This window comes from Acomys minous (genome assembly GCF_964271855.1).
Source record: "Acomys minous genome assembly, chromosome: 6".
Lineage (NCBI taxonomy): Eukaryota > Metazoa > Chordata > Mammalia > Rodentia > Muridae > Acomys > Acomys minous.
Genome location: NC_140487.1, coordinates 53,160,166 through 53,177,276, shown reverse-complemented (window position 1 = coordinate 53,177,276; position 17,111 = coordinate 53,160,166).

Genomic DNA, 17,111 nt, shown 5'->3' with positions numbered 1-17,111 from the left:
CATTGCAGAATAAGGAGAGAGATTGGGTAGTAAATTGGTATATTCTGAGTTTCACTCACCACCTAGTGCATATCCTATGGCTTTCATCAAGGAGTGGGATAAAGCAGCAAGCCAAGGAAGAACTGTGGGAGGAACTGTCTGGGTCAAAGCCAGCGTCCAGGGCTGCTTGCAGAGGTTCACAAGAGGGACCTAGAGGACACTCTCCAGACCTCAAAGTCCTTGTCATAGGGCAACCCAGGTAAGAAACGAGAACTAAAACTGTGGTAAAGCTTGCAGGTGCCTCCATCCCTAGCTCAGGGGCCATGAAAAAGTGAGTACTTACTCAAGTGTCCCAACAGGTCACAGATAATACAGATATTGGGGGTGAGCCAACTCAGAGCCCTGAATCTGGGCCTGGATGGTAGCTGATCTTGTCAGGGATCAAGGGAGGCTTAAGGGAGTCGTAGACGCTTCATGGCATCCCGTCTTTGGCTTCTATGTTTCCCCACTGGGGTTTAGGAGCCTAGCTGCTCTAGGGCTGTGTCCTCTGCAGTAAGAAGTTCCCATGCTATAAGAAGAGAGCCCCCTCCCTCCTTTAGAGAGTTAGGGATTTGATGGGGACAGCTACTGAGCTTGTCTTGTGTCTTATGGCTAGGGCACAGGCTGTGTCCCGACTGCAAATCTTTGGGGACGAAGGGAGGATTCAATTATGCTATAAGAGAAGCAGGGGGCAGGAGGGCTGTGCCCTGCACCAGGCTCCCACGGGGCTTGCTGTGTAAACTTTAGTGGCCATTCACAGCAGGTTCCCAGTAGAAATGCTTCCTATATCTCCTTGAAATGTTTATGCATTTGTTTTCCTTGGCCAGGGATGGGCGGCTGCAGAGTGCCTGCCTGAGGAAGTTGGTTTCCCTGCAATGGCCTTGTTTATCGGCCTGGGGAGGAAAAGTGTCTTTTCAATGAAACCCACTTAGTCTCCTTGCCAGGGGCTCTTTGGCAGCACTAGAGAAAACAAACAGTTCCCAGCAATGCTGCAGGAGATTAACCCAACAAAGCACAGGCCTTGCTTTTCTCGGGGGCCCAGATACAGACACTCAAGAACAGATGTCTCAGAGAGGAAGGTGGGCAGAGCCAGGTACAGCCACTCCCAGGCTTAGAAGCAAGAACACATTCTCAGTAACACTCTCAGGGTGTAGGAATGAAACACCTCGTCACAAGTAGGCATTGTCCGCATAGGAGCATTGTTTCTTAGGGATGCAGTGTGTAGGCTTCTGTGGCTCATAGCTCTCTCCCAGACTGTTAAAATCATTAATGCTCACATACATATGTGTTTAGGGCCCCTAGTTCTGTCTCTGTTGCTTTATGTGGAGACAGTTCTCTGAACAAGCTGGCCAGCCTTTTTCCCACTGACTTTGCTCTCTTTAGTGTTAGCTCCTTGATACAGAGATGGACAAACAGACCATGACTGCTGACTTCTGGCATCATGGAGAGTATATGGGACCAGTGTAATAGCCACTTAGCTCCAAACTTTCACGAGGAAAGGCCTCCCTCCCCCTGGGATGGTCATTTGAACAGGGTGCGGTGGCTATTTTTACTTTCAAACCTTGATCCAGGAGTCCTCCAGACCCTACACTGGCCCTGGCTCTTCCTGAGAAGAAGGATCAGCAAGACAATTCCCCCCCCCCTCAACTTTTTATTGATTATTCATGAGTTTTACATCATGCATCCCAGTCCTGCTCATCTCCCTGTGTCCTCATATCCACCCTTGGCCCTTGCAACATCCTCTAAAACAAACAAAAAACAAAACATAGAAAACATCTTCTGGGAGCTGTAGTAGGTCAGTGTATCCCACCATGTATTTCTCTGTCCACACATCTTCACTTGCAAATGTTTATTGTAATGAGTCATTGTTCTGATTCAAAAGCTGTGGATTCTGTGACACCATTAATATTGTATCCTCACTGGGACTCCCCCTGGTTATCCTGTTGTTGCCCTGTGCTATGGAGATCCTTCAGCTTTGGATCAGTAGGACTGGCCCTTTCTCATGTCCCAGCTATTCATAGATGATATAGAATTTGGGGTGGGCCAACTCAGAACCCTGGATCTAGGCCTGAGTGGTAGCTGAGCTGGTCAGTGCACCTTCTCTCCCTTATCCACATCACCAGGGTGATCTCTCCAGCTAGGCCACCCAGTGCCACCATCAGCAGGAAGCAGGGTCAGCTCTCTTGTTCTCATGCCCTCAGGGCCAGCTCACCTGCACCCACACCTCCAAAGCCAGCGCTATTGTGCTGCCCAGATAAAGCACAAGCTGTGCTGCAGTCTATGAGGGGCTGGGCCAGCTCTCCTCACCCATGCCATCTCAAGGCAGACAAGTGGCAGGGCCAAGTCTCCCTCGTTTTTGCCCTTCTGGCAGCTCGCCTGTGCCTACACCACCCGGGTCAGCTCTGCTGTACTGTCCAGGCAAGGTCAGGGGTTGCTCTCCTAAGTGCTACAGCCAGTGAGGGGCAGGGATAGCTCTCATGCCCTCAGGGCCAGCTCTCTTTGAGTACCACCACAGGTAGCAAGGGGGAGGGCATCATCCCCACACCCATGGACACCTCACAGTAGACAGTGGTGAGGCCAGCTCTCCCATACTCTCACTCTTGGGGCAGTTCACCTGGGCTCCCTCCACCATGGCCAGCTCTACTGTGCTGCCCAGGAGAGGTGCAGGGCCAGCTCTCCTAGGTTCTGCATCTGATGAGGGGCAGGGATAGCTTTTCTGTGCTCATGACCCTGTGGGCAGCTTTCCCAACTGCCAGAGGTGGTGAGAGGCAGAAGCATTACCTCTGCTCCCATGCAACCCCACAGGCAGATGAATTGTGGGGTCAACTCTCCCAACCTTACACCCTTGAGGCCAGATCCCCCACACTCCAGGCACCAGGGCCAGCTCCACTGTGCTGCCTGGGTGAAGCACAGGGGCCTGCTTTCTGGTGCTGCTGCCAGTGAGAGATGGGGCCAGCAGCCAGTGAATGACAGGACCACTTCTGCATAGCCCCTGGACATTCATGTGCTCCCACATGGCTGCCCCTACCAGGGCCATCCCCATGTTCTATAGTGGTAATATGAGCCACAGACTTTGACACGGTCCCCCGCAGCAGGTGTGTAGCCACAGAGGCAGATCTGGCCCTCAGCAGCAGCTTGTGCTGGGACCTTACAGTGGCCCCAGGTGGCAAGGCTGGTCACTCACAAGTCTCGAGTTCCATCTCTTCATCATGCTCAAGCAGCTCCTCTTCCCTTACTCTCCCATCCGACCACCACATCCTCACATATCGTAGTGGCTCCTGCTGCAAGCAGGCTCCCGTGTCAGGAGAGCCCCTGCGTGACATCCTCCATCAGGATTGTGTGGTGTGACATCAAGCAGGTGCCTATGGCTTGCCTGTGCTATGCGCCAAGAGGGAAGGAGCTAGACCTGTATACCGCAGCCAACCTAGAGGCTGCTCCTTGCCACCACAGATAGTTCTGGACCCTTCATTTCTCAGGATGTCTGATGCTGGGGACTTATACCCCACCTATTGCTTAGGGCAGGCCAGCTCTTCTGTAGGGGACACCCTCTCCCCTCTCCCCTTTGTGGAACACCTTTTTTTTTTTTCTGTGGAATCCATTTGAGAGTCATATGAAGCCCATTATGGCCTTGCCTGTGCACACTGGATCAGCTCTGGCTGTGTGCTCATCACCACGGCTTTCTTCATAACTCTCACTGGGTGACTCAGCTGCCCTTCCTTCCACCACAGGTGGACATTGTCCATTTGGGTACATTGTTTTCTTGTTTTCAAGACAGGGTTTCTCTGTGTAGCCCTGCCTGTCCTGACTTGGTCTATAGACCAAGATGGCCTCGAACTCACAGAGGTTCACCTGCCTCTGCCTCCCCAGTGCTGCGATTAAAGACGTGCATCATCATCACCCAGCTGGACACATTGTTTTCTAGGGATCAAGTGGGTAGGCGTCTGTGGACCATAGCCTTTTCCCAACATGTATTAAAGCTGTTAATGCTCATGTACATGTGTGCTAAGGGTTCATAGCCCTCTACTGTGTTGCTCTACTTGGAGACACACCCAGCAGCCCATTGCAAGCTTTCAAGAAGTTGTCCTGGGGACTGTCTTACCTGGCTTTGGGAGCAAAGACAGTCCTTTCTGTCCTTGCGTCTGGTGCCTCTACACAAAGACACTCTTGCCCACCTTCACTTATAGCCAGTAGGGTAGTGATGGCCTGTGTGGTTCTGTAGCCTTAAAGTGCCACACACACAGCATTTTCCAGGACAGCAGTGGGTCAGAACTAGGCCAAGACTTAGAGATGCCCTAAGGCAAGGCTGCATTCAGACTTGGCCTGGTTGCCTCCAGAGTCTCTGCATCACTGGGATGGGACCAGTACTGGCCAGGGGAGCACAGGCCCCCAATCTGCTGAGAGTGAAAAGACTTAGTTGACACATGTTCTCAGCTCTGCTAAGCAGACAGCGGAGGACTTTCTCCTGTTCGGGATTCTAGCCTTACTTACTGCTCAGATTAGCCCTCAGAGCAGCAGCATGCACAGACTGTCTCAGCCAGGCTGCATCCTGGCCCCGCCCAACCAGAGCCTGCATTTTAAAGTGATGGGACAGTTCCAGTCTGAACCGTTCTGCTTTCAAACCTGTGATTCTCATGAAGTACAGAGGAGCACGTGGGGAAACTCACCTCGTACGTCCGTGGGGAGGAAACTGCCTCAGCATCCACCTGACCATATGTGGCCCTGAGCACTTGACTTAAGCTGGCTGAGCTTTTGTGTCTTGTGTGTGAAGCTGCAGCTTCCCAGAACCCTAATACAAGGCGAGCTCACACACTGAAGCACTTAGAACAGGTCCCAGTACACTGTGGGGGGCTTAATAGGTGCTTCTTGCCAGTTTCTCCCAGAGACGAAGAAGCTCTTCTACCCTGGCTTTACAGTATAAATGAGTAATTGAGTGAACAACCATTCCAGATAGAAAGCACAGTGTGAGCAGACAGAGCATGGCAGTCACGGTGTCTGTATACCTCATTCTGGGAGAATGGAGAGTGTTCCAGAGGGCTAGTGTCAGGAGCAGAGAGCAGATGAAGACCCCACATGTGGTCAGGGTAGGGCACTTTCCTGAGATTTGCTCAGAGTTCTGCCAGGTCTCTTTCCCTTCAGGTGAAAGGTACACAGGGCGGAAGCAGGGGCTGCTGGTATGATGGCAGCATAGGAAAAGAGCCCATGAGTGGGTAAGGTAGTAATGTCCTGTGCTACCACAGGCCCGGGTCCTAACACAGCCACCAAACCCTCAAAGGATCTTCACAGTTACAGGAGGCAATCGAATTGGGCTGCCAAATTTCTTGGCTGATATTTGGCTCCACCCACCAGAATTCTCCCTCCTCCCTAATCATGCCCTAATCCTCACAGGGCTGTGGGAGGTGTGATTATCAGGCAAAAATGCCAAGCATGTGTGATAGTGGAGATTGCTTCATGCACACTGCAGGATGGGGGGGTTGGTGAGTAAATGGCAGAGCCAGGCATAATATGGCCAGGACTCTTATGTTGCACAGAGTCTGGAACTTCTAGTAGCTCTAAGCAGTCCCCGGATGGCCCAGGACTCCAGTAGGCAGGCTGAGGGCTCAGTGGTGGCCATAGCCCACTGGTGAACTATCTGGCCATGCTCTCTCTCCTGTCCCCAGTCCCATAAATACCCATTTCGACCCTTTCTTCTCTAAGAGAGTCACTAAAGACCTTCTGTGTCTCTGCAGATGGGTAAACTGAGGCACTCTGCTTTGGTGGCAGCTTCTTGGAGGCCAGCCTGCCAGGTAGTACTTGAACTGGGGGGAAGGGGTCTAGCCTCCTTGTCCCTGTGTTCTTCCCAGCACCCCCCCAGCCCTAAGTGAGCTCCACCCACCTAAAATCACAGCTGCAATCTTCACTTCCCTATAAGTCTCTCACTACGGAAGCCTCCCTTAATGTCCCTTGGCATGGCTGGCTCCTGGCTTGGGGTCCATGGCTGGCTGTCATATCCTACCAGTCCCTTGGACTGGCTCCACAGTCTTCCTTTGGAAGCCCCGCTGCCCCCTCTCCCCCCGCCAGGCCCTTCCAGGATGCTCTCAACTTCTTTGTCACCACTGCAGTTCCCCGACAGTGGATTCTGGTCAACATATGCACACATGCGACCACCTGCACGCGCACACACACACACACACACACACACACACACACACATACACAGATGCGACCACATGCACATACACATGTGCAGCCCACTTCTTAGGCATTGTGCTGCTTTCCTTCTCTATAGGCCCAGGGCTCTTCCTTCCTTCCAGGTACTGACCCAGCTGAAGTTTACAGCTACAGTCTTGGAGAAGCCCTGCCCTGTCACTACCCCCTTACTCCCCCACCCCCACCCCCACACAGCCTGTCTCCGCCAACAGCCTGTCGCTGAACATTGGGCTGGGCATCTAAACCGTTGGCTCAGGGTGTTCTGAGATTAAACCTGCCGCCTTTCCTGTGGCTCCCGATAAGGGTGATCCTGGGTGTTTATCTGGTATATATATTTTCTTTTTGGTCCTTTTGAGTCTATGAAGTCTGACAAACTCCAGCTTCTTCAGGGAGCCTCAGAACACTTGGTAATAATAAGGACAGTGCATGGCCACCTCCCTGTGGCCTCTCACGTTCCAGGCTCTTGAGACTGTTAGTGTCAGACCATCCCCGAGCCCTGCCCTGCCCTGCCCTGCCCCTTCCTGCCCCGACACCTGGGGTACGATTAATAATTACATGGGGACAGCGTGTAAACAGTCACTGCTGTGCATGGGAACCCGGCTCTGAGGAAGGGTTGTTCACTATTGATCTCTTGACCTGTGCCCTACACAGTCACAAGCCCAATTCCTTCTTGGGTGACTGTGGGTGGAGCAGACAGAGAGGCTTCCTCAAGGGAGAAGGAGTCAAGTTAGATGCTAGGGGAAAGGTAGTGATGAGGCACACACTGGGGGTGGGGGTGGGGGTAGGGTATGGGTCATGAGGTTGGGGAGAAGCAGGGGCCCAGCTACCAAGTGCAAGGGACCTGGGGGATCTAGGGTTGATGAGGAGGCTAAAGATGTCAGAAAGGAATCAAGGACTTTGTGGTTCTTCCTATGAGTAATTTAGGGCAGGAATCGCCCCACGCTGTCTTCAGAAGACTAAGATGCCAACAATGTGGACAGTAGACCACAGAGAAAGGCTAAAGCACTAGGTGGGAGAGATTAAGGCAGCCTAGGAACCAGGTGGGTGGGGCTGTGTCCTGGGTTCAAGTCCTGCTGCCATCCCTACTTCTAGCCAAGCAGAGCTTGGCCTGGAGCAGCTGCCCCCTCTGTTGGCTGCTCTGGCAACAGTCTGTAAATCATCTCAGCCTCAGATGAAGGTTTCGCCTCGATTCGCCTGCCTTGGCAAACTGTGAAGGAAGGACCTCAGCTCAGGGAGGCGCCAAGCCTTTGTTCAGATTCTGGCCAGGACTGGACCCATAGCTCATTGTTTCCCTTACTGTTGGTGACCTTGGGCCGGATGGCAAGAATTGCTTGGCTCCTGCAGGCTAGTATTGTAGAGTACAGGCAGGCTGGCAGGATGGTTGTCAGGCCCTTGGTCGTCTTGGGCAGGCTCTTCCTATGGGGATACTTGGTGTCCCTATTTATGTTTTGAAGGTGTAAGATTAACACCCCTCCCCCAGTCACTTGGGGTCTCAGAGGTCGTTGTGGGAAAATGCTTAACCCCCAAGGACTGAGATATTCTGCCAGATTCTAGTCCCAGAATGGAACCCTGGCATCCGTGTCTGGTGCCAGGCTTGGGGAGCTCTTCTAGACCCATGGATTAGAGGCCCAAATCTGTCTTCCCCTGCTGCTGTCATCCTGGGTTTTGGGGATCCTTGCTCTACCAGTCATGGGTTATATGCACCTGTAAGACAAAGTAGGGAGATGGGATACTGGAATATGTTGTTTTGGATTTTTAACCTTGGAATTTGCTTGGTTTAAGTCTTAGTTCCTTTCTCCCATTTATGTCACCTGAGTTAAATTACAACACAGCGGGCTGGGGCTACGGTAAAGTGCTTATCTATCGTCTATGAAGCCTTACATTCAGCTCCCACTACTAGCTGTAACCCTAACATTGGGAGGTCACTTGAGAGTAGCTCTAAGGATGGAGACCGGGGACCAGGCGGTGCGGGGCCTGCTTAGGTCTTCCCTCTTAGTCCCGCCACCCTGTGTTCACACTCACTCACCTCCTGTGGGAGGTCCTCACTCAGCTCTGCTGCCCCTGCACTGGCCAGGTGGGAAGAGCAGGCTTCCTCCTACAGAGGCTCTAGCTTTTGCCCTTCCCAGCCTCCCCATCAGGGTGCTCCAGATGGGCTCAGGCCTCCTTATCTGTACATAGTGGAAGAAGGGGATGCAGACATCTCCTCTGCTCAGAGTTCAGATAGAAAGAAGAAGACAGATTCACAAAGCAGGAACTGGGGACAGCAGGAGCCATGCCTCGTGGGAACCTCATCTGCGCCTGGCAGGGCTAGAAAGCCAGCCTTATCCCTTCTTCTGTTTGGACCTTCCTCTTCCTACACCAACTCCCTTCCTTGATATAAACAAATCTATCTGCCGTATTCCATCCTCCAGGAAGCTTTTCCTGATTGCCGAGAAGAGGTGGGGCTGTTCCGCTGCCCACAGACCCACATTGCCACTTCGTGTCCTTAGGTCAGGAGCTCCGTTGCCCTCACCCCGTGCCCTGCACAGCTACATGATGGACCATCGTAGACTTCCTTTCCATCCTATCTGTTGGCAGGGGTGCTTGGCTGGCCGGTGCCCAAGCCAGGGTGCAGTGGGTGACATTCCCCTGGGCACGAGTGCCAGTTTTTGCCCTGGGTGGGCACCGGGAGCATTACATTATCATATCTGAATCATCTCTCGGCACGAGAGATTTATCATATTAACACACTGAGCCGAGCCCCTCCCATAGCACACCCAGCTGTGCACAGTCTGTTCGTCAAGTCAAGTCTCTGACTATAAGATGTGCTTAGTCAAGTCCCTGGCGGCCAGAATCAGGGAAAACACTTTCCACTGAAAACAGACAACTGCATTGGTTATCTCAAGCTAAGAGCAAGCCAACGGTGTTGTCCATTCTTACAGTGGCTATCTGCTCAGATGGAAGTACCCCTCAGTTGTATTCAGTCCCTGATACTGTAAACATCTGGCTGTGTCTCAAAGTCTTACCAACTTGGTCCCTTAATACTCCTGGTGTATCCCTGGGTCTAGTTGGCATCCCCTGGGTGTGTGTTGGAACACAGAACTCTTAGATCCTATGCAGTCGGACTTAGGAATAGAGACTGCATTTTAAGAAGGTGCCCTGGGAACTCACGTTCCCGTGAAAAGCTGAGACAAGCTGGGGACTCCTTACATGGATGCTTCTAGAAAAGACATGAAAGTTCCACACAGAAATGCCTGTTATACTTCCCTTCTGCCCTCTGTGACTTGCAGACGCCATCAGGATTCTTGGTAGCCCTGATGTCTGCGAAGAGCCAGCCTGGCTTTTTGACTGACCCTTAGACTTTGCCCTGGTAGCGTCAGGTTCTGAGGAGTTTAGGGCAGGGCGCTCTCTGTACACACTGCACTCTACACAATGGTTTCAGAAGGATGAGGCAGGTGATGGGCATGCGCCCCAGATCAGGAGGGATTGTGGTGCCAGGCTTTCCTCAGTGACAGGCAGGGACAGGCGTTATCATTCCATGCTCGGGAGCTATGCTGCTCCTAGGCTAGGGCAACCAGCTCTGAAGACCTGAAGAGGCTCCCCCAAGAAGCTGCAACTTGAGATGATGGGCCCTCGAGTCCCCACTCTGCTCTGAAGAGCTGCTACCGTGTGGAAGTGAAGACCACACTTGGACAACGGCACTGAAGTGCAGGCCTGGAGCGGGCAGCTGAATAACTAGGAAAGGGATGAAAGGAGCCATTAAGAGCTGCCCTGCTGTGGGGCAGGCTGCCTGAGAATGGAAGATCAGGGCACAGGATTCAGCAAGGGGCTTTCTCATCTGATAATGTATTCATAGGCCTTCAGTTGTACAGCATCTGTGGTCCAAAGCCTGCCTCCTGCAGGAAGGCCCTGAAGACTTCTTGCCTCACCAACCAGCCAATCCCCCGTAGCATCCATCTGTGACCTGGGAGTGATCAGAGGGGAGGGAATGCACTATTCCAGGCTCATGAGTGGCAGGTCCTTCTTGGTGTGCTCAGTGCCCTGCTAGATGCACTCTGCCTGGCAGGGGGAGGTGGTAGCCTGTATATATGATATTTGGGGGAATCCCTTAAGCCTGTAGCCTCAATTTATGTGCAATTTATGTACAATGTAATTTTAGTGATCAGGGGAGGAGTTTGACCCAAATGACTCGAGAGCCCCAGAGTAGATGATGGGGGTGTTCCTTGAAAGTCACCTGTGGGCCACAGTAGCAGAGCAATACCACAAAACAGGAAGAATATATATGGATTTGGGGGTTGGGCCTGTATGTGTGTGTGAGAGAGGGGGGAGGGGCATGTCATCATTTTCTCATTAGGTGAGACAGTGATTGCCTGTGTGAGATGTGAGATGATCTTGCTGGCCCGGTGGGCTCCAGGAATGTTGGCTTCTCATGAATAGAATGCTCAGATGGGCACAGGGAGAGGGGTCTCCAGGGCAGTGGGGCAGGGACCGGCCCTGCTCACTCTGTCTCCCACCCCTGGTACTCAGCCCACTAGCCTGCCACAGAGTTCCATGGTACCTGAGGAGATAAAGCATGAAGAAGAATGTTCTCATACGTGCCCTTCTTTGTCTTTGCTCCAAGGGGGCCTGGCACACATGCTAGCACTGGCTGGCTGGTGGGCTAAAGATGCCTACCTCCACTCAGCTTTGAGAATGCCCCCCAGATGTCCTGTCTGCATAACCTGGTCCCCCTTCTGGCCGCAGGCAGAGAGAGCTCTCAGGATGCAGAGGGCTGTCAGGAGATGAGAAGAGACTAGCACACAGGTAGCCAACAGTATCCCCAAAAGAAGAGACATGGATCTGGTGGCCCCACTGCTGTATTCCTCCTTTTGGGGTTTGTCTTCTACATCATTAAATTCAGCTCCATGGAGGGGATGAGGAACGTCGGGTCCCTAGATTATGAGGCTCGCAGGTGGCAGTAGCTGCGAACACTTGGAAGGGACATGGGGCAGAAATACAGGGACCAGGGCTACTGATAGCAGAGCCACAGTGCATGGTGGAGGTTCTGATGTATGAGGAGCTATTTTTCTTCTTTGTTGGCACGCTAATACATCTATGTGAGTGTCCCTGTGTGCACACATTCATGTGCATGACACCTATGTGTGATGTAGGCATGTGTGGGTAAATAGGTATAAGCTATGCTTGTTTGCATTCATGAGGGCTTGACCATGCAAATATGCTGTGTGTGTGTGGGGGGGGGGGACACATACAGTACATACAGTCCATGCATAATCAGGGAGAGGCAGAAGGGACAAATAGGTCTATAATGTGACATGTGGTAGCGTTAGAGCTTGGATGGGCTGTTAAGAGGGACAGGAGGTGGAGAAGATCAGGGAAACCAACTCATGGGAGCTTGTTAGAGAGGTTAACCAGAGTTAGCCTCATGGGGCAGGGGTTGTGGTTGCTGAGGGCATTTGCAAATATTGGTGGTGGACCAAGCCACACTATGTTTTTGTGGGCTCTGGATTCCTCAGCACAGCCATGGCTCCAAGGCTCTGGTGCCTGTGGGCAAGTAATGTCACTGGGGACACAACTCAGAATGAGAGGCTTTCTTGGTGAGGATGGTTGGGACCCGCTGAGCTTTGCATGCTGGGAACCTGAAACCCCCCAAAATGCCAGAGAGACTCTGGCCCTGGGAGTCCCCAATTCTCCTGCAGCATCACCATAGGAAGCCCCCCAAAAGTCAGATTTGGTTGAAGGTGCAGGACTGGTTTCAGTGGTGGTTTTCAGCAGGTGACAGAGCCAACAAGAAGCAGTGAGGAGTGGCAGAGGCAGTCAGACCCCATTCAAGGCTGAGACTCGAGTGCCAGACCAGAGAAGGCCCAACCCAGAGGTATTCAGAAAGGAGGTATACCCTCAGTAGAGACATTGCCAAGGTCTGGAGGCTCTCCTTTGTAGCCTGATGCCCCTCCCCAAGCTCTGAGCCATGCTTTCTTCCCTTTATAGGCCCCAGTTTCTCCAAGGACTTGAGAGAGCAAAAGATTTCTCGATCCCTTCTTTTGAAGCTTTATAATGCAACGAGGTGAAGACAGGCGAAGTCTAAAAAAGGCCAGGGCAACAGGGAGCAGGAAGCTAAGCTGCAGCTGGGCTGGGCCCAGAGCAGAGAAGGAACCCAGAGTGAGGAAGCCCTCCCAGACACTTACACACACGACACTTCCTCTCAGGGACCCACTGAGCCCCTGTCCTGCCCTGCCTTCCCCAAGGGTGTGGTCTGGCTGCCCATTTCAGAAGCCAGCAGCAGTGTTCTCAGCAAGCAGGAGGACTCCACCCTCCTGGGCCAGCAGGGACTCCCATTGCAGAACAGGGCTTGAGAAATTGTGACTATACTCCTTCGTGGAGGTCTTTGCCATCCCTCAGTGGGTTGGGATAGAGGCAGGAGCAGCACTGTCTCCTCAGGCACCCTCCCTGGACCTCAGCCTGATTCTTGAATCTCCATTTTTTTAATCCTGGGCTGTGATCCTTCATCAAAGCACTGTAGACTCCACAAGGCCGATGGCAACGTTTTTCCATTCTGTCCCAGTCACTCTTCCGCTATGGCCAGAGAATTGCTGGTAAAAGATTAAAATAGAAAACCCCCACTGTCTAGAAATGGGTGTGGTATTGCCCCTCACCCCAAAGACAAGAAGTCTGGCTAAAGGCAAGTAGGGGGTGAGGGTGAGGGTAGGGAGGGGCAGGGTGAATAGGAGACAGAAGCCTAGAAATTATTAAATTGTTCCATCCCTGGTGAATCACTGGGGCCCTGCTAAATCCGTTTTTGATTTAAGAGTGATCGTGTGATGCCTAAATGCCCAGATGCTGCCTCTTAGACAAGGAGGAGGCCCCTCCCTTCGTATGCTGGGAGAGGCGGGTGTCCTTCACTTGAGAGCAGGAATGGGGGGAGGGGTAGCTGCCCGCTAGAAACCCTACCATGCTCAGCTCTCTGCTCAGCAACCTAAGAGACTCAGCCTTTTCTGGGCTCAATGTGGGATGGTCCAGGGTGTCGGGATAGTGGAGGCTCTGCACGGCCATCTGGGAAGGCGAATGGATGACATCGTGGCAGAGAAGGGATGTGAATGGCCACACCAGATGTGGTGAGCTAGGGCACAGGAGCTGGGAAGGGAGGGGCTGACATGAGGCCAAAGTGCCCTGTGAGGAACGTGAGCAGTGGGCAGAGAAGCTGAGCTTCAGAGACCCTGAGCAACCCTCTGCCCTGGTTTTTGAGCAGCCCCACTGTTGGAGGGGCTGGGTTTATCTCCAGATCGACACCTCTGGCCGTGAACTCCTGAGAGAACAAGCCTATCTGGTAGGCCAGGAGGGGAAAGGAGCTCCCTTTCCTCAGGCCCGTGAGGGACTATGCTATCTTCCTGTCCCGCTTCCCTGTTCTTACTTCTAACTCAGGAAAGCTGGAGCAAGCCTGGAAAACTCATCCAAACTCTTGGTGAGCTTATGGTGACTGGAGAGTCACGTGTGATGCCAAGTCCCCTCCTACCTCACACTCTGTATTCCTGGTGGGCCTTCACAGGGGAGATGAAACCATTGTTCTCTCTGACTGGCTTGTTGAAAACAGCATCTCCCTGGTAAGAGGCGGAGATCCTTCCTTTCAGCTCCTCTGTCCTGCATGTTACCGAAGCTACTAGGTAGTAAAAGATGGACCACACCTGGGCATGGTCCTTTTCCATATAACCCAAGATTTCTATCTTTAGCCTGCCTCTGAGGCTCTTTCACTGTCCTCTGAGAAGGAAGTTCTATGGCACTCCAAAGAAATAAGACAACTCCAGGCCATCCTAGGAACAACCAGCTCTTACTGGCACAGGCCTCACTGGGCATGTCAGGAGTCAGGCACATCTGGAAAAGCACTTGGCAGGACAAAACCAGGCCTGCCGCTAGGGCCCAAGTGACCTCAAGCCCTGCCTGGAGCTTGGGCACTAGGACAGAGATGCATCGACTTTATTTAGTCTGGCCTGAGCCTGAGAGCCTGTTCACAGGAAGGACACAGGAGCATCGGGACACCCTGAAGGAGAAGCACGGCCAGAACCAGGCCTTGGACGTAGGTTCCCAGGGATGATTGCGCTGTCGGGACTCTGGCTGCCTCCTGCTGCTCTGTGATCTCCCCTTAGATCCGCTGCTGACCTCGCCACCTCAGTTATGCACGTTGCTGGAGCTGTTTTCACCAGCACCCCTTGCCCACCCTGAGACTTGTAGCTCAAGGCCCTTGCCTTTTGCTCTGGGAGAGTGAACTGGGTAAGGTTACCTGTGGCTCAGGACCCTTCCTTGGGGGATGGTACTTAAGCTCCAGGATTAAGTGGTACAGCACTCTAATCTCCGCATCCCTTCGTTTGGTACATCACTGACAACTACCCTGGCCTCAGCAAGGCACTGCCTTCTTTCAGCTTGCCTCTCCTGGTCCGCCAGCCTGGCCTGTGACAGACCAGTAAGAAAGAGGTTGAGATATAGGGCCTTTCAGCCTGACATCCAGCCAGGAACCTTCTCGCTTTTCCATACAAACAGCCAGTTCAGAATTGTAAGGCCCCGTTGGCATTGTGGGAGGGTAGTGACAGATAAGGTCCATATTGGTATTTCGGGCAATGCCTGCATTCTGATGGCATTTCCTTTGCCCAAAGGATGAAACCATGTTCATAGGCTCAGTTGTTTTGGGGTCTAAACAGAGTTTGTGAGCTTATGTGGCAGAAAGAAAGCTTTAAGAAGACAAGGCGCTAGTCTGTGTGGCCTATGGCTGTTCCTGCCGTATCCAGAATTGTGCTTGGCATGCTGCTCGTGCTAATAAAATACCTGTGCTAAAGAATGTATTAGTAATTTCCAAGGGGATCTCGCCACTGCTCCCAGCACGCATGTATGCATGCATGCACACGTGCATACATACACAGACATAGACACATGTATACTAGCAAGCCACATACTTCAGCCACAGACTTGGTCTTCAGGTACTGACATAGCTGCTTGAGATACACTTAGGTCCACAGAGGCTCGCATTTCTCACTTGGTTCTGATGTACTGTTCTGCTGCCTGGCCCCACACCAACCTCTGGTGTGGGGCCAGCTCCTCTCCCTACTGTTTTCCTAGAATCTTCTTGGCTGGGTTGCTGAGCCGACAGCATCAGCTCTCAGCCCTGCACAGCCTTGCAGACAGATCTTTAACTAGAGGCCCCTGGAACTGAAGAGTGAGTTCCTTGATGGGGCTGTGTGTCACTATCAGGCCCCAGGGGAGCCTCTCAGAATCCAGGATGTGGCAAAGTGTCCAGAAGGTGGTCCATCACACTAGCTGCCTCTCTAGAGGGTTAATAAACCCTTGATTACCTCCACCTGCCAAGGCTACCTGGGCAGAGGGGTCCGAGCAACCATTCCACCTCCATTCAGAGTCCTTCCCTGTTGGCCTTCTAAGCATTTGGGTGCATGGTGGTGAATGCATTCTCAACCAGCCACCTGCTCCCATTAAACATACCATGGGATCCATCCCTGCAGGTCACACCGGTGCAGCTAGACACAAGGTGACCCTTGAGAGACAGTATTATTCTCTGTAGGGTGGATCCCAGATAGAAAGTGCTTGGCCCTACCTTGTTTTCCCATCTTTAATGGGAAAGAATCCAATGATCCTGGTACGGACTGAGGTGGGAAAAGAGGGAACCTGATCATTCAGTCCCTGCCTTGGGGCAACAGTGAGAGCCTCACTGTTGGGCCTGGTTTGCCTTCCAGCATGCTCAAATAGTAGGTAAGTGACCAATTCTCTCTATTCTGGGGGTACACAGGGAGCAGGGTGGAGGCTGGGTCTGCAGCGTGGCCTCCTCCCATCCTACTGTTGGAAAGTACCTCTGGTCTCCCTCACTTTGCTCTCTCTCTTTGTTTCTGTATTTCAATTCTGGCTCATTGTCCCCTCTACCCAGTTTGTGTTCTTCCTGTTTCTGAAGTATTGTTGTTTGTTTGTTTGTTTGTTTTAATCCTGTGACACTAAGGATTGAACCCAGTGCCTAGACAAGTGTCCTACTGGTGAGCTGTCTCCCTAGCTCTTCCCACCGCCCCCCCTTCTGGCTGGGAAAGCTCTTTCATCATCCACCATCACTTGGATGATGCTTCCTGTCTCTTGGCCTCGGCCTGCGTCTCCCATTCTCTCCTTTTCAGGTCCAGCGGCCAATTCTTCTATCTCCCCAGCGAACTGCTAGCTCCATTCCCTATTAGAGGGGGAAAGGCCCTCAGTATCACCACCTTTCTCCTCTGGCCCTCAAAACATGGACTCAAATTATTTTAAGTTTGAGGATTTGGGGGTGTTTCCCAACAGTCTTGCCTGGCTCAGGCCTACCCCTTGTCTGCAGAATGATTAGACGGTTCCTAGAGAGCTTCTCTACCCCCATCAATGGAGGCCTGCATGGTGAGGGGACACCCCAAAAGTGACATACAACCACTTGGTCCAGGCCAGGACATTGGAGGCCAGACTGACCCACAGATCTCTGGGCCTGAGGACATCAGATTACTAACTTTGCTCAGAGTGGAATGGAACAGACAGGAAGATTCTGGTGCCACCTCCAGCGAGGGCAATGTCCACCCTGAGAGTCTAGTCAACCCCTATTCCCCACCCCTTCTAGAGTGCCTGGCTTTGCCCTCAGGCACCCTTGAGCTTTGCAGGCTGGGCGGGGACACCTGGATTTCTCTGCCCACGCCCCCCCCCCCCCCCCACCAAGGGCCAGCTTGGAAGAATTTCCCAAAGCCTATTAGAGCAACGGCTGCCTCCTGCCTGCCTCCTCAGGCTGGGCAGGGCCAAGGGCTGAGGCGGGTGGAGGGAGCAAGGGAGGGCAGGAGGGGGAGAGGAGGAAGGAAAAAGTTGGCAGGCAGACAGCAGAGCCCTGTCTGCATCCATCGCAGAGAGGAGGCCCGTGTGGTGTGGGGCGGGCCAGGAGCAAG